Source organism: Ictidomys tridecemlineatus, chromosome 1 (genome assembly GCF_052094955.1).
Source record: "Ictidomys tridecemlineatus isolate mIctTri1 chromosome 1, mIctTri1.hap1, whole genome shotgun sequence".
NCBI lineage: Eukaryota > Metazoa > Chordata > Mammalia > Rodentia > Sciuridae > Ictidomys > Ictidomys tridecemlineatus.
In genome coordinates this window covers 54,039,974-54,064,247 of record NC_135477.1, presented here as the reverse complement: position 1 = coordinate 54,064,247, position 24,274 = coordinate 54,039,974, and the positions used below count along the sequence as shown (strand labels likewise).

The 24,274-nt window shown below is 32.9% G+C and overlaps 1 protein-coding gene and 1 pseudogene across 1 annotated transcript in view; both read right to left on the bottom strand.

Annotated features, from left to right (window-relative positions):
* The window catches only part of Ctnna3 (catenin alpha 3), a 1,639,810-nt gene that overhangs the window by 1,277,975 nt on the left and 337,561 nt on the right, over positions 1-24,274 (bottom strand). The window lies entirely within an intron of this gene.
* LOC101965341 (large ribosomal subunit protein uL11 pseudogene) lies at positions 12,955-13,477 on the bottom strand (annotated as a pseudogene).

The following is a 24,274-nucleotide window of genomic DNA, read 5'->3' as shown; positions in this document are numbered from 1 at the left end:
ATGTCCTGGTAAAATCAATAATTTAAAACTGTGTGCCCCTATGTTTTTTACTTTTTAAACTCACAATTAGAATTTTAAGAAGTTTATATTGGGTGTTTTAAGGACTTCAATTATTACAAAGAGTAAATTGCTATCAATATGCAGTATTATACCTACTAAAACTGCATAATATACATAATGTACATCTCAGAATTGTTCAACATAATATAATTAACCTTGAGTTAATTACTTAATTACTTTATTAACTAAAACCAGTTAAATATAACAAATATTAAATACCATGTGTGTGTGTGCGTATGTGTGTTTCTTAGACTTTGTAGGAGATAAAAAGTTAATATATTAATCTGTATTTGTTAAGGAGTTTATAATCTTGAATGAACCATAAGATGTACAGTGATAATTGTTTAAAACTAGAAAATTTTAAAGGGACATAAAAGGTAAAGTGAAGAGAAAAATACTTTTAATTCAGAGGACTATGGAGGAAATAGTCTTTGGAAATAATAGGATTTAAACAAGAAGCAACACACAGAGAAAATTATCTGAGAGTAAATTAATAATAATACAAATCCCAAGAGAAGGAAAGTGTGGCATATGTCAGTGCAGAACATCATTCATTTTGGCTGGATCACAAGGTGGATAAAGGGTAGCAATAAAAAACAAATGAAGAAAATAGTGTAGGTGTAGAACATGGGACTCCTTGAGAGTGAAGTGAAACATTTTGTAAGTCAAATCATTAAAGGTTGTGGTCAACAAGTAACTTATTCAGTTCTATTATTAAGGAAAATTAATCTGAAAATGTATATGGGAAGAATTAAAGGGGAAGAGATGAGAGTCATGCTTCATGTAATATTAATAGGTAATAGGGGAAAATTCACATTCTTTGAACAGAAATCTGGACATACATTTTGAGGAATATCATCATTGTCAAACAATGTATGCATTTCAAATTCACATTAACGTTTTATGAACCATAGAAAATGTTTTAGAGAAGTCATACACAAGCAATGTACACATCTCTGTAAGCTTTATGTTTGTATTATTGATCAAAATAGTTCCTGTTCATCGAGAAGAGGAATAGATATCTTTAGGCAGAAAAGAAAAAACTGGAGATGTGAAAATCCCCCCTACTTATTTTCCCCTTACTTACTTTACTCCTCAAAATAAAATTATGAGTAACTAATTTTATAAAATGTGAACATATCCGATAAGTAGACATATGGCCATAGAAGCAAATGAGCAGACCAACTTGAAGTCCTAAATTTGTCAAAAACAAGCACATGAGTATCACTGATCTGTTAATGTTGACAGAAAGGCTCATTTTGACTATTCCTTTTGTATTGATAAATGAAGGGATTTCAAACTTTAGTTTTTAGTTTCTCTACACAGAAAAACTAAAATCAGTCCTCCCAAAAGTACATATGAACCTAAAAATTTTTAGATGTTGTTTTGGTAGATCTTACAAACATTTGCAGGACAGCAACTCAGAAGGGGAAACAATGTCTTAAACCCTTGAGATCTGTAGTGAATGCTAATGTATTTGTATATGATAGATTTAATACAGAACTGAGAATAAATGACTTTCAGCAGCTGCACTCTAGACCTATAAATCGCTCTGAGTACTACCAAATCCATAAAGAGGAAGAACAGCTGGATAATTTACACCACCAGCATTTGTCAAGAAAAAGCTGAAAATACAGAACCTGATTTCTCCTTTTTTCATAGTACACACTTGGACAAAAATTAAAAATTATCCTTCTAGAATCTATTTGGTTAAGCACATCTATTAACATCTTGACATGTGCTTCTTTGAAATACAGAATCCTTAATTCCCCTTTCTTTGAGGAACACTTTTTAAAAGGATAAAAACAGCAAATGAAAAAGTTTTCCTTATAATCAAATGCAAGCACAAAGAAAAGTCTGCTAATGTTTATTTTGTGTTCCAATTGCTATGCTCTGGTAAAATCCTACAAAAGGAAACACATTAACCAGATGACTTGCAGAGCACAATGATACCAAAAATAGTACTTAAGTTAATACACTAATTGTAAAGTTTCAGAGATTAAGTTCATCATTCTAGTTCTTGGATAAACTTGAGAGAGAGAGAGAAAATTTAAAGTTTAATATAAAGGCTGTCTTAAGCTTCCTAAAGAATAATACCAGCAGTAAAAATGTGCTCCATATAAGTGAATTTCGTAAATAGAAAGCTGCAATCACTAAAGGAATATTAGCTCTTGTGTAAGCAACCAAATTACTCTCTTGTAACTTCCATTAAAGTCAACACAACCAAATGCCTAAGGGTTGATTTTGCTCTCAAATCTACTGTTGAGTTTTCATATGTGACTATAGTTCATAAATAAGCCATATTACCTTGATGATAATAACAAAGGCAAACTCTAAAGACCCCACATGGAGCCACAGTGCCCTCTAGGTAGAATTTGACCTTATGTAAAAATTTGAACCTATTTTCAAATGGACCTCTCTCAGGTTCAAAAATCTAAGCTCCTCTCAAACAATGATAATTTAAAATATTCAACCAGTTGGCTTTCTATTCTCCAAATCATGCAATCTAGTGGACTCTATTTTCAATATTACATAAATGCTCAGTTAGGACTACACACAGAGTGACAGGAGAACAGGCAGCTTTATTTGTCTGCCAACTTCACATCAGCTGGAAACCAAAGAGAGGGGTGAGGTTAATCTTAATTGATGCCTGACAATCTTTTTTTTCCCCCTGTACAGTACTCTTCTAATCACTTCATCTTGAAATCAGATAGCTTGGAGTCCAAACAAAGACACCTTTCTGTCAATTGTCCTTAAGCTGAATTCTTCTCAGCACACAACCACAGCCTCACTGCATGTGAAAACATTTAACAGGCTGCCAGGGAAAGATTCAAAGTCATCTAATACTAGAAAGTAGGCATAGATTGATAAAGAATCCAAGCCCTAAAATGTCACAAAGAGCTGAGAAGCTTGAAAAGGACACACTAATTTATGTGAAATAAGTGTCATTCAGATAAACAAGAGGACTTCTTGTAAGTTATACTGCTTACTAGTTCACAGCATGAACCACCAACGAGATGGGTAATTGGGCAGCAGAACTGCCAAAGGAGAAAGCTTTGCACTTCACTAATCTAGAAATACAGGGGATATACAGATTATATACCTGGTGGGGGTCGGGGAACAAAAAACAGGTGACATTGCTCATGGACCACTAAGTCCACCACACTTTATACATTTATATAATTCTCTTCCCAACACCTCTGTCAAGGCTTTGGATTTCTTCCATAATCCCTCTTGTCCATTAAATGGAGGTAACTTTAAATGCCCTACCATACTTACCTGTGCTATAACCCTGAAGTTGACCTTATCTCTCATGTTAAAATATCTTGTGGTTCCAAACTCTACCAAGTTTATTCTAGAAACAGTCCCAATTTTTTCAAATGTCCATTAAACAGAAGTCTTAAACAAAATCAATACTTTATTAATTCACACTTGTGGAAGCTAAATCATTATAACAACAGAGAAAACTTAAAGAATAGAGAAGAGAATTTTGTTTCTCATAGTTTGTAATGCACTAAAGTATCTTCACTATGTTAAAATTTCTGGCCTCAAATAATCATAACATTGAAGTTTTAAGATTTTTGCTCACTCTATTAATATAAGTATATGCTTATCTTTTTCATGAAGATATTTTAATAAACCCAAACTACCATACCTACTATTATATGCCAAACTACAACACCACTACTTGATAAATGGCTAACCCTTAGTGATTCATCAAAAGCATCATTTTCACTTATTATCTTTAACCATTTCAGCACACAGGAGCCCCTCTCTCATATGAAGTTCTACATAATTTATTATTTGTAGCATAATATAGTAGTTAAAAGCACAGGCTGTTAATGCTAGGCAACTGTGTCAGGGTTCTACCACTTATTACTCATGAAAATACAGGTGAGTCACTTTACTAACATGGCTTATTTCTTATATCTAAAAGGGAAATGATAATATCTATTTTATAATATATTTATGAGAAATAAGATATGGTAGTATTTATGATTCAATAGAAACAGGAAAAGATAAAAAATAAAATTTTTAAAAATGCAACTCAATAATAAAAAAACCACCACTCAATTTAAAAATGGACAAAATAATTTAATGGATACTTACAAAGGAATATATATATATATATATATATATATATATATATAGCCAATAATCACATGAAAATATACTCAAAAGCATAGTCAATAGAAAAATACAAATCAAACCACCATCAAGATGCTAAAACACATCTACCAAAGGCTACTGGAATGCTCACACATTTGTTCATTGGGAAGTAAAGTGGTACAACTTATTTAAAAAGTCTATCTCTTAAAATTAAAAATAAATCTATCCTATGACCACATAATTTCATTCCAATGTATTTACTCAAGAAAAATCAAGAAAGACTTGAAACATGTGCATGATAAACTTCCATAGAAAGACATGCATGTGAATATAAATAGCCCCTGTATTTATAATAATCAAAACCTGAAAACAACTCAGATATCAATAAATTTTAAAAAATGTACAAAGTATGGTATATGTGTTAGTCACTGTGGAAAAAAATACCTGAGAAAATAAACTTAGAAGTAGGAAAAGTTTATTTTGGCTGATGGTTTCAAAATTTCACCCCATGGTTGGTTGGCCTTGTTGCTTTTGGACCAGTGATAAGTCAGAACATCATGGTGGGAGTGCATGGGAGAAGCTGCTTGCATCATGGCAGCCAAGAAGCAAAATTAAAGAGAGGGAGAAATATCCCTTTCAAGGTCACATCCCCAATGGCCTAATTTCTTTCCATGAAAGAAGATATAAAGCAAACTCTAAATTTTAAAATTTGGATGAAATTAAGAACAAAAGAAATACTATTTTTGTATCAGACCAAAAAAAGATGTGAAGGGTAAGACTCAAAAGGTCCATCAAATAATGACAAAAGGAATGTTTACCAATAAGTAATTATAATTTTCAACTTGCATGGCCCCAAAAGTATAAACATGAATATTTGAAATAATAATTGACTGAATTATGAAAAGGTCTTGCAAATTTACATTCACCATGACAGATCATAACACATCTCTTTTGGTAATTAAAAATTAAGGAAACAGAAAGTTACTAAGGATATGTAAAACTTGAATAACATTATTATTAAGTTTAATCTAATGAATAAATACAGAATTCCACATTAAATTAGAAAATATATACTCTGATTAAAGCATTCATAGAACATTTACACAGTTGACCACACATTGAGTCACAAAGCAAAGCAAATCTCAGTAAACATGAAGAATCAACACTAATCAGCCATATTTTCCTACTGATCTCATATTAAATTAGAAATAAGTAAAAATATTCCAAACAATAATTGCTAAATGTATGGTTTCTATTAAATATTGGACATTCTTCTAAGTATTTGAATATACTAGCACTTTCAATCCTCATAAAAACTCTATGAAGCAGGTAATGTTATTATTGCTATTTTAGAGATGAGCAAACTAAGGCAAAAAGAGAATAAATTTCTAATTAACCACATACACACTGGTACACACATGTAAGTGATGAGGCTCAGTTGTGGTCCCTGGCAACCTTGCTCTGGAGAAGGATCTCTTATCCCAAGTAACATTAGAATCAAAGAAATCTTCTTCATGTAAATTAGATAATAGATGAGAAACTATGATGAAAATACAACAGCTAAATATTGCTTGAAGGGAAATATAAAGCTTTAAATAGTTATGTTAGAAATTATTTTTAAAAAACAAGTGAATATGAGTAACCAAATCAAGAAACTGGTTGTGGGGTGGAAGGTGGGGCAGGTGGCAAGGAAGAGTAATTTTAAAGCCTAAGAGAATAGAGAGAAGAAAATGATACAGATAAAATCAGAATTATCGAAATGAAGAATCAAGGTTAATAAAGTCAGATGACTACCTCTAAGTTCAGAAAAGTAGAACCAAACTAGATTCTTCCCATTGGTGCTTACAAAGTTTAGGAGGCATGCATCACATTAAAAATGATCCTAATGTCTTCTGCGATTCATATATGTTCCTGAACTTTCTCCATTTCATGTCAAATCAATAAATTTCCTTATCCATCTTTACTAATTCCACTTTCTAGACTTTCATTAATTCCTATAACTTTCTGAACTTTTTCCATTTTTTTAAATTATTCTGAATGTATGGATCCTAGAACTAACACAGAACTTTAATAGGGATCTGAATGACCCTGTGTATAGCTGGAAAACTATTTGTGGGTCTTACATTATAAATATTTAGAATTATTATTTAAAATGAACTTCAGGGCTGGGGTTGGCTCAGTGGTAGAGCACTTACCTGGCATGTAAAAAGCCCTGGGTTCAACCCTCAGCACCACATAAAAATAAATAAATAAATAAATAGAGGTTTTTTTTCAAAAATGTGTTAAAAAATGAACTGCAGTATAATTCAGAAACTTTAAAATTGTGCATATAATACCAGTGGGGCTTCAGAAGAATATTACCAAAATAAAGACTTCTCAAGACTGGGTTTTCATTATCATAGTTGTAAATTAAATCTGCACACATCATCTTCAATATTGTACAAGTGATTTTAATGGATTATAGAACAATTTAGGAAAGTCTAATTATTATAAGAAAATCATGAAACAACCTTTTTAACAGGTTGTAAAGTAAAAGATTACCTTATCTAATTTCTCTATTTGCTTTACAAACCGATAGCAAAAATCGTCACCAGTCAGAAGGAATTGCAGTAGGATTTAAATATGTTTAATATAGCTTCATTTCTAGGAAACCTATGCAAAAGAAACATTCAGATATTGAAATAAATGCTAATGGACAGAGATTCTCAGTTCAGTATTCTTTTTAATATCAAAAGCTAGAAACAAATATATAACAATAGTTATTGTTAAATTAACTATACCCATATAATGTAATATTATATTTCCATTGTATTTGTGTATTAAAAAATTAATTCCATGGGGAAATGTTTGATATAAAATAAAAAGCAAACTATAAAATTATATAACATTGAAATATTTGCTGATGAAATGTTATTTCTGAGAATTGCTTCAAAATAATATGTGGAGGAGGGAATAAGTTACATATAACTGACAAAACAACATGAGTCATAAACTAATAATTATTGAAGTTGTGTGATGGGTACAGAAAGGCTTATTATGTTATTATTTGTGTATGTTTGAAGTGTTCTATAACAACATTTTTAAAAACATTGATAAGCCCCTTTAGTTATAATTACAAATCTGTTTACAACCATACATAAAATATTATAATATCACTATTTAATATTATATGACACAACACTCATCTTGAATAAAACACCATCCAAATAGGAAGGTTGGCCCTTTCTTATTAACACTCTTCTAATCAGACTTCTAAGTATACAGGTATTCTGGGTCTTCCAGGATGCTACTTTAAAATGTTTGCCTTATTTCCAGGCACAAGGGCATTTGCATATAATCCCAGCTGCTCAGGAGTCTGAGGCAAGAGGATCCTAAATTTGAGGCCATCCTCAATAACTCAGCAAGACCCTGTCTTTAAAAAAAAAAATAAAAATAAAAAGGGCAAAGCTGAGGATGTAGCTCAGTGACAGAGAGCCCCTGGGTTTAATCCCCAGTACTAACAATAATAATTACTAATAAAATGTTTGATTTTTTAATATTAGCTTTCAAATGGAAATTCATATAATTAAAAAATGCTGATCTTGACTTCATTTTGTTGAATCACCTTAATCTATTAAATTCATAATTCTCCATAAGATGTCTCTTTCTACTTCTATGAAAATCTCTTTCTCAGATTTTCTAAGAATCCCTGTGGTTATTTGCTCAATGCCCACTGCCTTCTGAGAATACTGGTTCCCAGTACACCAGAATGGTCCTTTATTGAGTGGTTATATATAGTTCTAATGAAGACAAAGACAAATAAAATGGGGGGAAAAGAAACCTTCTCAGTTGGGTACTGAGAAGTCTGAGAAGCTGAATGCTTCTTAGTCCGTAAAAGTAAAGAGGCATTCATCTTCTCTAAACTAATAAGGAAGAATCTCCCTGTCGGTGTGGTAGGAAAGACATGACTTATAGAGAATGAAACAAGTCCAAAGTAGTCCCGAATATAAAGTAGTTTTTTACAAATGTGCAAGGTAAAAGCTTTCCTTCAATATAGCTTTCAGCAAAACCAACATTGGTTAGTGATGGTTTAAGTATAAGTAAACTTTGGAGAAGGCAAAGAAGTATTAAGCCCTGAGTTGTATAATTTAGGGGCAACAATTAGAAAAGTTGACATTTGGGATACATACTAAATAAGTGACATGTAGCAGTCTACACTGCACACATAGTACATTGAAATAGTCAGACTCCATAAAGTTGAAGAAACAGAAGGCTTCCAAAGACTGATTGGTCTTAGTGGACATACATAATGACAATCTTTCAAACTTGGAAAGTGCCATATAATCCTCAAATCTAAGTTCCTAATTAAATATGTAAGAACTCTAAATGATTAAATAATTTGCTAAAAGTCACACAGCCAATTCTAGTCACAGCTATTATAAAACCAAGGTTTTTGACTCAATGCACTTTCAACTACTCCTAGATGATAAAGCATATTTGGAGAGATGGAAGAAGGAAAGAAAGAGAAAGTGACATAAAACTTGAATGGAGAATTTCATTCATAGAAAATGATAGATAATATCTATCATTTATTCATAAAAATCATCAAAATCATATGTATTACATCACTATATAAAATATATTAAATAATGTGTCTTGTAATTGTAGGAATCTACCAATTTTACACATTTTCACCATTATCATTTCCATTTTGACCATTCTCCCATTACTAATTTTAATTCACCATTTTTATCCTTTCAGAAAAAATAGGAATCCAGTCAAATTTCACTCAAAAATGATTCAGCCAAATAGTAAGGCTGAGCTAGATAAATAAGACTAATAGAAGCAATGAAGAATTGTTCTGCATTTTCAAATTTATTTCCTAACAAAAATGTTCACTTAGGCTTGCTCCCCGCTCAGTAGGTTATTTATTATCTAATCTATGTAGTTCATTACATTTAATCACTTGATTCAGTTGCAAGTCCTTTTGTTTTCCTTGTGCAGCACCCTCACTAAATGTAAAATATATAAGCACCTTGAGTGCTTTTTATTTACACTTCTGAGTGACTAAAAAATTTATTTGATTGCAAAGTCTAAAAAGAGGCCAATAATTTAGGAAGAAAATGTATAGCATGGCTTCTACACTCAAACTTAATTTTTTCCTGATATGTGCAATGCTTTATAATTTGCAGAAATCTTTAAATAGTTCAGTAGAGACTCCTTATTAATGAAGTTCATTCGGAATAAAAATTACTTTTCCAATATACTTCAATTTCATAGATTGTTACTGTCATTTATATAATATAGCATCAAAATGCCTAATGGGACTATTATTATTAAATGATTAATCATGAATAATTGATACATAATCAACTTACTTTAGTTTTGAATATAAATATCCCACAAGCCAAATGAGCCAAATTTAATCTATTCTATTTTTTAAAGGATACTTTCAATAAAATAAGAAGAATAATGATTTCCTGGTCCTGAGGAAAGGTCTTTGGGTGATGCTTTCATGTTATGCGATCCATTTATTCATTGATCCATCAAGGAAACATTGACTACTTAATACATACATTACCTTATGCTAGGCCTTCATGACAGTGCAGAGTTGCCTCATTGTGGCCGATAGAAGAATGGTAAGTATTATTTTAATGACTTTATAAATAAAATTTTATATAATTATTATCTTAAGGAAATTAAAACGGAAATAAGACTGTCATAGTAAATATTATTTTTAGCTCATACTTTCCATTAGAAATAATTCTATTCTAATCATTAAGCATCTTGGTCCAAAAGTTATTTTAATCCAAAATTTTAAAGCTGTATACTGAATCTCTACTGTATTTCAGATATTGCCACTCTTGGCCATACAAAAGTGTTCCTTATGTTCAAGGAAATCAAAGCCTAATTGTGGAAAGAGAGTCAAATACATTAACCAAACAGAAAATGTCATGATAAATGTTTTCTGAGGTATTTTTCCATGAGAACACAAATCCAGGTAGGATGCAGGGGATGTACTTTGCAGCAAAAGGTTTCTCAGAGAACTAACATTTGATTGAGGACTAAGGAGGACGAAGAACAGAAGAAAGAGAAGAAGAGGGGAATTTTTTTTAAGAAAGAATAAGGAGATATTAAATTGAACAAAATATGTTATGTTCATGTACAAATATTCCATGATGAAATCCACTATTCTGTATAATTATTATACACCAATAAAGAAAAGGTAAGGGAAGAGACAGGAGAAGGCGAGGCACTCCAACAGAGAGAATTAAGTTCTTGCATAAGTAAACTAAATGATCAGAATAAACAGTCCTAAACACAAAATGTGCTCTAGGAATATTAAGAGATGAGGATAAATAAACTCATTTTTCTATTCCCTGCTACATGTTACAGAGTCTGCATTTATGTTTATTAACAGAAGAATTAAAGAAAGAATAAGGAAAGAAAAGGAGAGAGAGAACATTCTCATGAGCAAAGCTAATCTGAAGTTGTGAGTAGCCTTCAATGCTAGGCCTAAATGTTGAGATTTCATTTTGAAGTAACAGGGAGCCAAAGGCTTTTTATCAACAAGATGATATAACATGACTGATTTTATGGAAGACGGTGGACTAAGTAAATACAAAGACAGTGAATTCATTAAAGAGGTTACAACAACATATAGATAAGAAAATGGGGAAGTCCTATGCTAGGACAGAGAATGGGAGAAAGGGATAGAACTTAGACATTGTTGAGAAACAAATTTTTGGTATTGACATGTTGAATTTCAGATTTCTAGATTGGATGTCTAGGAGAACAAGTGATACTCTTAACTAAGATTGAGAATACAGAAGAGCAAAGTTAGTATGGTGGTGATAATAAAAGAATATTAAGATATATATGTGTGTATGTGTATATATGTTTAGTGTATAATGTAATGTGTACTGTGTAATTTGTGTATTGTGATACTATGGAAAATGTTTCAACATGTAAGTTTCTGAGAATTCCCAGGAATCAATATTACATATTACTGAGTTCTTACTGATTCATTTAACCATACAAACAGAAATAAATAGAAAACTATGTGTAATTTTCTTTTTTATTTTTAATGCATTATAGTTATACATAATAGTATTTTGACATATTCATAAACACATATAACACAGTTTCCTTCATTTCAATCCCCAGCACTGCCACCTGTCTTTACTCCTCCCTCACCCTGGTAATTATATTTTAATTACATATTTATTGAGATATAATTCATTTATCACAAAATTCAATCTTTTAAATTCACTGGATTTTATTATATTCACAAAGTTGTATAACCAATTTTTGAAAACTTTCATCAACCCATAAAGAAATCCTGTGCTTATTAGCAATCATTCCCCATTCACTCTTCCCCACAGCCCTTGGCAATTACTAATGTACTTTCTGTTTCTATAGATTTGCCTATTCTGGATTTTTCATATAAATGTAATCATATGCTTTGTCTTTTGTGACTGTGTTTTTTTCCTTTTAGCACAACATTTCAAGGTGCATATATGTTGTAGCTTGTAGCTTTTTTACCTTTTTCTAATTCTTATTTTTGGCTTTCACTGTATTTTTAAATTTTTTAAATTTTTATTTGTTCTTTTTAGATATATATGACACCAGAGTGTATTTTGACATATCATATATACAGAGTACAATTTATCCTAATTAGAATACTAATCTTGTGTTTGTACATGATGTAAAGTTTCACTGGTAGAATATTTATATATGAACATAGGAAAGTTATGTCCAATTCATTCTACTCTTTCCTATTCCGATCTCCCCTCCCTTCCCTTCATTCCCCTTTGTTTAATCCAATGAACTTCTATTCTCCCTTTCCCACCTTATCGTGTATTAGCATCCATATATCAGAAAAAACATTCAGCCTTTGGTTTTCTGGGATTAGCTTATTTCCCTTAGCATGATAGTATCCAGCTCCATCCATTTACTGGCAAATGCTATAATTTCATTCTTCTTTATGATGATTTTTTTTTTGTGGGGGTTACTAGGGATTGAACTCAGTGGCACTTGGCCACTTAGCCACATTCCCAGCCCTATTTTGTATCTTATTTAGAGACAGGGTCCTACTAAGTTGCTTAGCACCTTGCTTTTGCTGAGGCTGGCTTTGAACTCATGATCCTCCTGCCTTAGTCTCCCTAGTCATTGATATTACAGGTGTGTGCCACTGAGCCCAGCTATGGCAGACTTTTTATTGGTTCTTTTTAGTTATACATTACTGTAGAATACATTTTGACATAATTATAAAAGCGTGGAATATGTCTTATTCTACTTCAGTCCCAAGTATCTCCCCTCATCCCAGCCCCTGCTCCCTTCCCTCTACTCTACTGATCTTTCTGCCATTTATACATAGGTTTTTGTTTTGTTTTGGGTTTGGTACTGAGGATTGAACCCAGGGTTTGCTTAACCACTGAGCCACATCCCCATCCTTTTTTATATTTTACTTAGAGACAGTGCCTCACTAAGTTGCTAAGGGCCTCATTAAGTTGCTGAGGCTGGGTTTGAACCTGTGATCCTCCAGCCTCATCTTCCCAAGCCATTAAGATTACAGGCATGTGTCACCACAACAGGCTACCCATAGTTATATTTTTAATCAATTTCTTGTGGGTGTACGTGATGGTGAGATTCACTGTGGTATACTCATATATGTACATAGGAATGTTATGTCAGATTCATTACACTCTTTCCTTATCCTATACTCCTCCTTTCATTCCCTTTTGTCTACTCCACTAAACTTCTATTCTTTTTTTAGCCGACTGGTTGTCAGATGATCCTTTATTAAAATATTTTCCCATTCTTAACTAGCTGGGCACTCCACTGTACCACTACTGATGTCATATATGATTTCATAAGGGTGGTGGCCATCAACATTACAACCCACAGACTGGTCAGTCCCCAGAATCTCTATAATGGTTCCAGAAAGTTCTCTAGCTAAGGATGATGACACATCTGTCGGACAATGTTGACAATTTCATTGAAGCTGATATTTCCACTGTGTTCAATGTTTTTTTCTTTCTTTCTGTCTCTTGGTGGCTCCTTGAGGGATTTTATTATCAGGCCAGAGACAGAAGGTACCACTTCAATTTGGGCTTATCTGTTCTGAATGGTCAGTTTCACTATAATCCTCAGACCCATCCAATAATCAATTGCTTGGCAATGTCATTACCAACCTTTTTTGGAGACAGACTCTGGGAGTCAATATTGGCCAGATGTGGCCAGGGCAAATGTGGCACCAACCTTGCTTCTGGTGCACTTTCAGGTACAAAATTTTGATTTAATTGGGGTCAAATTTGGGCAGCATTGTGGAAGTGGTTGGTGTCAGATGAACCCGAATTCAGGATAACCTCCTTTTGATTAATACATCTCTCTTATTGTGAATTGGCTTCCACACATCAGAGAAAACATTCAAACTTTGGCTTTTCAGGATTGGCTTATTCCACTTAGCCTGATAGTCTCCAGATCCATCCATTTACCAGCAAATGTCATAAAGTCATTCTTCTTTATGGCTGAGTAATACCCCATTATGTATATATACCACATTTTCTTTATCCATTCATCTGTTGAAGGACACCTAGTTTGGTTCAATAGCTTAGCCACTGTGAATTGATTTTGCTATTGATGTACCTACATCACCACAGTATACTGATTTTAAGTCCTCTGGATATATATTAAGGAGTGGAATAACTAGGCCAAAGGGTGGTTCCCTTCCTAATTTTTGAGGAATTTCCATACTGCTTTCCATAGTGGTTATATCACTTTGCAGTCCCACCAACAATGTATGAGTATACTCTTCTCCCCACATTCTCACTGCTTGATCCACTTTGAGTTTTGTGCAAGGTGAGAGATAGAGGTTAAATTTCATTCTTCTACATATGGATTTCCAGTTTTCCCAGCATACTCTGAAAACTCTTAAGAAAACTTTCTTCCAATGTATTTTTTAGCACTTTTGTCAAGTATGAGATAACGGTATATATGTAGGTTTGTCTCTGTGTCTTCTATTCTATTCCATTGGTCTTCTCCTGTTTTTTTTTCTTTTTTGTATATTTTAAAGAACAGAGATTTATTCATAAAGACAAAGGTTTATTCTATGAATTAAGGTTTTCTTTAATTTTTTGATTTGTTTAATTAGTTATACATGACAGTAGAATGCATTTATGCACTTTGATATATCAAACCTAGATACATAGATGGGATATAATTTCTTATTTATCTGAGTGTACATGTTGCAGAATCATATTGGTCATGTAGTCACATACATACATACAGTAATAATGTCTGTTTCATTCCATTATCTCTCCTATTCCCACATCCCTTACCCTCCCCTCCCATCACTTCCCTTTAACCATGCTGTTTTTGTTACTGTACCCCTGAGGTATAATTTCAGTTTCAGTATTGTGATGCCTCCTTCTTCACTTTTCTCAGTAAGGATTGCTTTGGCTATTCTGTCTCTCTCATTTTTCCAAATGAATTTCATAACTGCTTTTTCTATTTCTATGAAGAACATCATTAGAAATTGATGGGAATTGCACTGGATCTGTATAGCACTTTTGGTAGTATAGCCATTTTAATAGTATTAATTCTGCCTATTCAAGGACATGGGAGGTCTTTCCAACCTCTAAGGACTTCCTCAATTTCTTTCTTTAGTCTTCTGTAGTTTTTACTGTAAAGGTCCTTCACCTCTTTTGTTAGATTGATTGCAGGGATTTTTTTTTTTGAGGCTGAATGAGATAACTTTTCCTCATTTCTTTTTCAGCAGATTCAACATTGGCATATAGAAATGTGATTCATTTATGGGTGTTAATTTTGTATCCTGCTACTTTGCTGAATTCATTTATGAGTTCTAGAAGTTTTTTGATGGAGGTTTTAGGGTCTTCCAAATATAGTATTGTGTTGTTGGCAAACAGAGATTATTTGAGTCTTAATTTCCTATTCATATCACTTTAATTATCTTCTCTTGCCTAATATCTATGGCTAAAGTTTTAAGGACTACGTTGAATAGGAGTGGCAAAAGTTGGCATCTCTGCATAGTTCCTGTTTTTAGAGGAAATGCTTTCAGTTTTTCTCCATTCAGAACAATGCTGGCCTTGGGTTTGTCATCTACAGCCTTTACAATGTTGAGGGATGTTCCTTCTATCCCTATTTCTCTAGTGTTTTAAACATGAACTGGTTCTATAGTTTGTCAAATGCTTTTTCTTTATCTACTGAGATAATCATGTGAGTCTTATCTTTACATCTATTTATGTGATGAATTACATTTACTTATTTTCATATGTAGAACCAACCATGCATTCCTGTGATGAATCTCACTTGATCATGGTGCACTGTCTTTTAAATATGTTTTTGTGTGCAATTTGCCAATAATTTTTAAGAATCTTTGCATCTATGTTCATCAAGAATATTGGTCTGAATTTTCTTTCCTTGATGTGTCATTGCCTGGTTTTAGTATCAGAGTCATACTGGCTTTATGGAATGAGTCTGAAAGGGTTCCCTCCTTTTCTATTCCATGGAATAATTTGAGGATGATCAGTATTAGTTCTTCCTTAAATGTCCAGGAGAACTTGGCTGAGAATCCTTACAGTCCTGGGGTTTCCTTTGTTGGAAGGCTTTTGATGGCTGCTTCAATTTCATTACTTAAAGTTGATATGTTAGGTTTTCTGTATCCTCCTGGTTCAATGTGGGTAAGACAAATGTCTCTAGGAATTTGTCCATTTCTTCAAGATTTTCTATCGTGTTGAAGTATAAATTTTCAAAATAGTTTCTTATAATGTAAATTTCAGTAGTGTCTGTGGTGATATTTTCTTTTCATCTCAAATTTTGATTATTTGAGTTTTTCCTCTCTTTCTTTCAATTCACTTAGCTAATGGTTTATAAATTTTGTTTATTCTTTCAAAAAACCAACTTTCCATTTTGTTGATATTTTTGAAATTTTTATCTCAATTTTATTGATTTCAGCTCTGATTTTAATTATTTCTTTTCTTCTACTGACATGGGTATTGGTTTGTTATTATTTTTCTAGGGTTTTGAGATGTAATGCTAAATTATTTATTTGGTATCTTTCTAGTCTTTTAATGTATGAGCTCAATGCTATAAACTTTGCTCTTAGTACCACCTTCATAGTATCCCAGAGATTTTGATATATTTTATCACTATCTTCATTTACCTCTATTTTTTAATTTATCCTGATTTTCTTCTGCTATCCATTTATAATTCAAAAGTGTATTATTTGGTCTCCAAGTTTTAGAGTAGTTTCTATTTTTTATCATACTGTTGATTTCTAATTTCATTCCATCATAATCTGAGAGAATGTAAATTATTGTCTCTTTTTTATATTTGCTAACATTTTCTTTGTGACCTAAAATATGGTCTATTTTAGAAAATGTTCAATTTGTTGTTGAGAAGATGGATGAAATGTTCTGTGTCTATTCAGTCCAAATTATTAATTTTATTTTTTTAGTTCTGTGGCTGTAGCATCTCTGTTTAGTTTCTGTTTGGATGATCTATCCAGTGATGAGAGAGGCATGTTAAATCACCCAGTACTACTGTGTGATCTATTTGATTTTTTATATTCAGAAGGGTGTGTTTGATGTATGTAGATGCTCTACTTGATCTGATAGGAGAATAGTAACTACTGCTTACTTATGAGACCCACGTGAATGGTATGCTTTTCCCATCCTTTTACCTTCCAATCTGCCAACCTATGTCTCTTGATTGATGAGTTTAGACCATTTATACTCAGTGTTTATTACTGAGAGATGATTTTTATTTCCTGTAATTTTGATTCATTTTTAGTATTTAAATTGAATTCAATTCTCCTTTGACTATTCTTCTAGTGTAATTCCCCCCTTTTTCTTGTTTTCATTTTTATTTTTTATTTCTTCTTCATGAAATATGTTATTATGTTTTGTGATGCAGGTTTTCTACTTATGAATTCTTCTAGCTTTTGCTTATTATGGAAGGTTCTATTTCATATTCAATTCTGAAGCTAAACTTTGCTGGGTATAATATTCTTGGCTGACATCCATCTTCAGAAGTTGGTATATATTTTCCCAAGACCTCCTAGCTTTTAGGGTCCAGGCTCAGAACTCTACTGAGACCCAGTTTGGTTTACTTTTGAATGTGACCAGTAATTTTCTCTTGCAGCTTTTAAAATTCTGTCCTTATTCTGTATGTTAGGCATTTTCACAATAATATGTCTTAGAGTGGATTTGTTGTGATTTTTTATATATGAAGTCCTGTATCCCTCATGTATTTGAATTTCCATTTCATCCTTAAGGTTTGGAAAATTTTCTGATATTATTTCTTTGAAAATATTGTGCATGAATATTAAATTGGGCCTTTTAATGTTATCCCACATTTCTTAAACATTATGATCATAATCAACATTTTTTACTCTACAGTCAACTTTATTTTCAAGATTATATACTTTGTTTTCAAGGCCTGAAAATCTATCCTCAGAGTGGTCTAATCTATTGGTGATGCATTTCATTGAATTTTTAATTTGGTTTACTGATTCCTTTATTTCAAAGACTTTTGTTTGATTCTTTTTCAGAATCTCTCTCTCTTTGTTGCTCTTTCACTGCCTGTATTTTCTCTCTAATTTCACTCCTTACATTGTCTTTTAGCTCATAGAACATCTTAACATTCTAAGTTCCTTCTCTGACATTTTCTCCAGTGTGGTGTCAATAAAGTCTGTTTTGAAGCATTTTGGATGTTTGATAGCTTGTTCCCTTGCTATTTCATATTGTATCTACATCTACCCATCTATCAGTATGGTTCTAACTTTTGTATTAAGTGAAGGATTACTTTGTGAGCATCTTTTTCTTAAGAGCCCTGTATTGGGTGAATATCCAAATAATGATATTTTAATTCAATGTAAGACCTCTGCTGATCTGAATATCAGTCCCAATTTAAGTGATTCCAATGAACCCTATTTAGTCACTTCTGAGCTAGGCTTCATTTTATTCAATATCATAAGGTCAAAAAACTTGTGGTAGTTGATCTCTATTGTTCCTCAAACTCAGGTATATACCTATAATAAAGTTCTAGAACAGGTCGAAAAATTAGTTGCTAAATTTAGTAAACTTACTGTACCTAAAGTGAGGGCTACAGGACAAATGAATAAGCTTGAGAAAATAGAAAGGGAAAAAGAGATAGATAGATAAATAGATAGATAGATAGATAGATAGATAGATAGATAGATAGATAGATAGATAGACAGACAGACTGTGAAGAGTAATTTACACCAAGGCAGCAAGGAAAGAGAGATGAATGGGAAATATTTGAGGTTGTAGCAGATAGAGCAAGGGAGTGAATAGGGAATAAAAGAAGCAGGTATAGGAGAATCCAAGATGGTGGAACAGAGGGAAGCAACATTCTGTTTGCTCTGTGACCCAGATCTCACCTAGTGGAAATATTGCATCTCTGAAAGTGATAGAGGACCCCTTTACAGCTGTTTGTGTGCAGAAACCATCAGTGCTGTGCCACTATACAGGGCTCCAGGCCTCAGCATTCAAGCAGGATTTCCCAGCTCCTGACACCCAACTCCCTAAGTTCTATCCCACACAGGGCTCCTGAGCAGGATGACCTATCAGCATCACATAGAACTCCCCAGATATCTCTCCACTCTCACACAGGTCACCCAGTTGCTACCTACCCTTAGCACAATAGCATCACCCAGCTCTCCCCACCCCACCTGACACCCCTGTGCTAGAAGCAGACTGCCTCCATCTTAGCTCAGCTTCCTCACCATAATTGGTGGGGGCAGCTCTAGAACAGAATGCCATCTGGCCAGGTACCTTGTTTCCAACACCCTCCTCTACTCAGTGGCAGTAATCCAGCACAGTAGCTGCTCAACACAAAACAGCTCTCAGTGTGACAGGTGCACAGTATGACCAGGATGCCACCCATGGGAGTCCCAGGGAGAGAGGTCCCTCAATTGGGAATTGCTAAGGGAGAGGGAAAGGGGCAAAAGTTTGAAGACTAACACAGAGACCAGGAAGTGGGAAATATTCAGGCAAGATAGGGAGATAGGACAAGGCACTCAAGTCATACGAGCAGACCCAAAGAGACCCTTGAGGTGCAGTCTCCCTGCAGGACTGGAACCTACCACTCCTTGCTTCCAGGTGCCCTGAATCAGGATCACCCTTCCCACCTGGTTACCTTCGCCATCTTGAGGGTAGAGATACCAGCTAACAACAGACAATGCCACCTACTGGATGAGAAGGGAAGCAGGAAAAATACAAATCTCTAAAACTAGCAAAAATCCTGGTTTCTTCCTTCTAGAATTTATTTTTTTTATTTTTTCCTCTCACCCAAAATCCTCCTGCCCTCACATCCCCAACATATGTGAAACCAAGAACTTTGCATGAATTAGAATTTTGAGGACTGAGACATCTGAACAATAAAATATAGAGGTGTTGTATATGCCCCCCCTTTTTTACTTCTTTTATTTTTCTTTTCTCCTCCAATTTTTACTACTTTAACATCCTTAATTAATAATTATCCTTCAAGTTAAGAAGTTATTTATTTACGTGAACAAATTTAAAAAAATTGTTTATTTCCTGCCTTCTACTGCTTTTGGTGTTTATTTGTTCTTGTTTTTCTAGGGCTTTGAGATGTAGTGTTAGGTCACTTATTTGTTGACTTTTTCTTTTTTAAGGAATGAACTCCATGCAATCAACTTTCCTCTTAGTACTACTTTCATATAGTGTCCCAGAAATTTCAATACATTGTGTCAGTATTCATATTTACCTCTAAGAATTTTAAAATCTCCTTCTTAATGTTTTTTACAACCCATTGTTTATTCAATAACATATTGCTTAATCTCCAGGTGTTGGACTAATTTTTATTGTTTATTTTGTCATTAATTTCTAACTTCATTCCATTATGGAAATACAACCATGTCTCAATAATAACCCTGAATGTTAATGGCCTAAACTCACCAATCAAAATACCTAGGCTAGCAGATGGATTTTAAAAAATGACTCAACAATATGCTGAAGATTAGGTCCTCAACTTCCTTAATAAGACTTCTTTGGTGCAAGAATTAAAATCAAGAATCAATAAATGGGATATATTTAAACTCAAAAGTTTCTTCTCAGCAAAAGAAACAATCTGCGAGGTGAATAGAGAGCCTACATCCTGGGAGCATATTTTTATCCCTCACACATCAGACAGAGCACTAATCTCTAGGGTATATAAAGAACTAAAAAATTATACACCAAAAAAACCAAATAACCCAATCAATAAATGGGCTAAGAACCTGAACAGATACTTCTCAGAAGAAGATATACATTCAATCAACAAATATATGAAAAAATGTTCATCATCTCTAGCAATTGGAGAAATGCAAATCAAAACTACTCTAAGATTTCATCTCACTCCTTTCAGAATGGCAGCTATTATGAAGACAAACAACAATAAGTGTTGGCAAGGATATGGGGGAAAAGGTACACTCATATATTGCTGGTGGGACTGAAAATTGGTGCAGCCAATATGGAAAGTAATATGGAGATTCCTTAGAAAACTTGGAATGGAACCACCATTTGACACAGCTGTTTCTCTCCTCAGTCTATACCCAAAGGACTTAAAAACAGCATACTACAAGGACCCAGCCACGTCAATGTTTATAGCAACACAATTCACAATAGCTAAACTGTGGAACTAACCTAGATGCCCTTCAGAAGATGAATGGATTTTAAAAATGTGGCATATAAACACAATGTAATATTACTCAGAAATAAAAGAGAATAAAATCATGGTATGTGCAGGTAAATGGATTGAGAATATAATGCTAAGTGAAGTTAGCCAATTCAAAAAAAAATTGAATATTTTCTCTGATATAAAGAGGTTGATTCATAGTAGGGTTAGAAGGGGGAGCATTAGAGGAATAGAGGAACTCTAGATAGGGCAGAGGGGTGGGAGGGGAAGCAAAGGGGAAGGGGGTTACAAATGATGCTGAAATGTGATGAACATCATTGTCCAAAGTACATGTATGAAGACATGAATTGGTGTGAACATACTTTAAATATACCCCGAGGTATGAAAAAAATGTGCTGGGTATGTGTCATATGAATTGTAATGCATTCCACTGTCGTGTATATATAAAAAACCAATAATTTAAAAATTATATAAATGAAAAAAGAAGCAGATATAAACTAGAGTTTGGAAAGCAAAAATTGAAAGATTTATTCTAATTAATACTTTGAACCAGTAGATGAAATATATTCAAATGGTTTGAAGGTAAAATATTGGCTAGGAGATTAATAATTATCCTTCAAGTTAAGAAGTTATTTATTTACATGAACAAATTTGATGTAAGAGTTTTTTATAGTACACCATGTCCAGGTGAAGAAAATTCTTGTTGAATCTTGGTTTGGATTTCATTGGGTTTTGGATATTAAGCATTTGTCCAACAATCTTAAACTGTGGCTCTTTCCTAAATTGCTGGGAACAGGGGCGAATTTCCTGGTTACTATAATCATCCTGCCAGCAGCATGATGGTTTGTCAGCTCAAGGGCCTACAGATTATGCAGTGTTTCTAATAGTTTGTAATAGTTTTAGGATGTTGGCTCTGGAGTGTTCTTGTCATGTTGCTCAGTCATGTTTCACTTTTTGCATGTTTTACAAAGTAGCCATTTGTGTTTACATCACACCAGCAGTATAGGAGAATTGCCATTTCTCCACATCCTTGTCAACATCAGTCATTTGTCTTTTATTGTAGCCATCCTAGTGGTGGAAAAGTGGCATTTCATTGTGAATTTGATTTGCATATTTCTAATTACTATGATGTTGGACTTTTGGGGGATTTAAGGGCCATTTCCATATTTTCTTTGGAAAAACATTTTTAATATAGTTCTTTATATAATTTGGATAAAAGCCTATTGTCAGCATTTTCTCCCTTTTTGTGGACTGTCAGTTTCTAAAGTATAAAGCTTTTTAATTTTGATGGAGCTCAGGTTTTCTTTTCTTTTGTTTTCTTTCCTTTTGTATTTTTAGTATCATATCTAAGAAACAGTTGCTTGACCCAAGGTGTTCTATGTTTTTATCTCTCACATTTTATGTCATAACTCTTACAACACATATGTCTAAATATGTTATAAGCCAATCACCACAATTTTATAATTACTGCTTTCTGCAGCTATCTCAAAGAAATGGGGCTTTGGGGGCAATAACAAACTCATTCTATCCTCTCCAATGTCTATAAGCTGCTGTTTCACAGATACTATCATTGTGTGCTCACTTTCCAGGCTATTATGTAACCAAGGAAAAGGGGATGGAAATAAGACAAACTAAAATATCACAAAAATCTTTGTTCTTATAGAAATTTGGTGGTTTTGTTGTTGTTTTGTTTTGTTGTTGTAAGCCTTTGATTAATTTTTAGAGTTCTGAAAATGTTATTTTGACCTTTTTTTCCACTGTTTGCACTGCTTTAAGGAGTAGATTTTCAGAGATGTCACTCTGCTGTTTCAAAAGTACTTCCTTGAGGATCTGTTTTTGAATTGCATTCAGCAGTGAATTGATTTAATAGAGAACAATGGAGTGTTTTTAAAGTAATTGACATTATAATAAAAACAGCAGAATTTATGTAGAAAATTAGTATTTTTTTGTTCAAAATCACCATCTTAGAAAGATATACCACTTATTCCATGGTAGCTGAATGCTTAAATATAATGTGACTTCTTTAAAATTTTACTTACCACCATGTAAGTTTATATATATATATATATATATATATATATATATATATATATGTAAATACTTCAATAATGGTCAATCTAGCACCCTTTGGGAGAAATGTAACTGAACAAATTTTAAAAGGTATTTGATCAGACTGAATGTATAATAATGTTTTATCTGAACCAAATGATGTCTATAAAGTAATCAAAGTAATACTTATGTTCAGATTATAACCTAACTATAAAAAAAACTCATTCCAGAAAAGTAACTTTCCTCAAAATGTTGTAATCAATGGAGAAGATAACATAGGAGTAAGTTTATTGCATTCCTAGTGAAATTATTTAGCCTAACAAGTTCTAGAATAAGTGTTAAAAACATAAATCTCATTACTTTATTACCAAATCTTATATATGTTAAGGCCTTTCTACAAACCACTTAAATTTAAGAAAGTTAAAAATTAGCAAGACACCTAGAGAGAAATGCTTTGGATTCTCTCTTTTTCCATGTTATTTACACTACTAATATGCTAGACCAAGATTTTATTGATTTAAACTATTATATTATCAGAAGCATGAACATCTTCTAATCTACAAATCCTTCAAGAAAAACTTGCATAAGATGTTAGGAAAAACCTAAAAGATGTGGTGGTGCACATCTATAATCCCAGCTACTCAAGAAGCTGAAGCAGAAGGATTGCAAGTTTAAGGCCAACCTCAACATCTTAGCAAGACCCTGTCTTAAAATAAAAAAATTAAAAAGTGACCAGGAATATGGTTCAGGGGTAAGCACCCTTATATTTAATTCCAGTACCAAAAGAGAAAAAAAGAAAAAGAAAAAACAAGATGTTACTAAAACAAGAAAAATGCATCATGACATTTCCTCTGGAAGAGTTCTTAAGATAGTTGGTGAGGTAAGGAGCAACTTTCTTTTCACAAAAGATATAATTACCCAAAGTATGATAAATACCATAAATTTAGGAAATTAATAAGTGAGAGATCAAAATGGCCTGTAATTTTTAGAGAAGGATTAACATAGGAAATAAGTGTTCAATTTTTTAAGGGCTTTGAAGGAAACTAGAAATTAAAGATTCATTTTTTCTCTCATCCTTTTAACTTTGTACCCATAAGTATTTAATAAAGATTTTCCTAAATAAATGCAGTTGTATAATCTTCCATAGGTGGTAGGAGAGAAGGTATGATGGGAAAAACATATAATCAAAGGAATGGGAATAGAAATAAGCATAATATTTTAATGGGATAGCAAAAACTCCAGTTTTATTGGAGGAGATATTGCAAGTCATTCTGGAATTCATGGTATTGATGGAGTTAAGGCACACCACCTTGAATATCACTCCAAGGTGTCAGAATACACAGTCTCAATTATTACTCTTTAGCTGAAGGATTATTTTGGCTACTGTTTT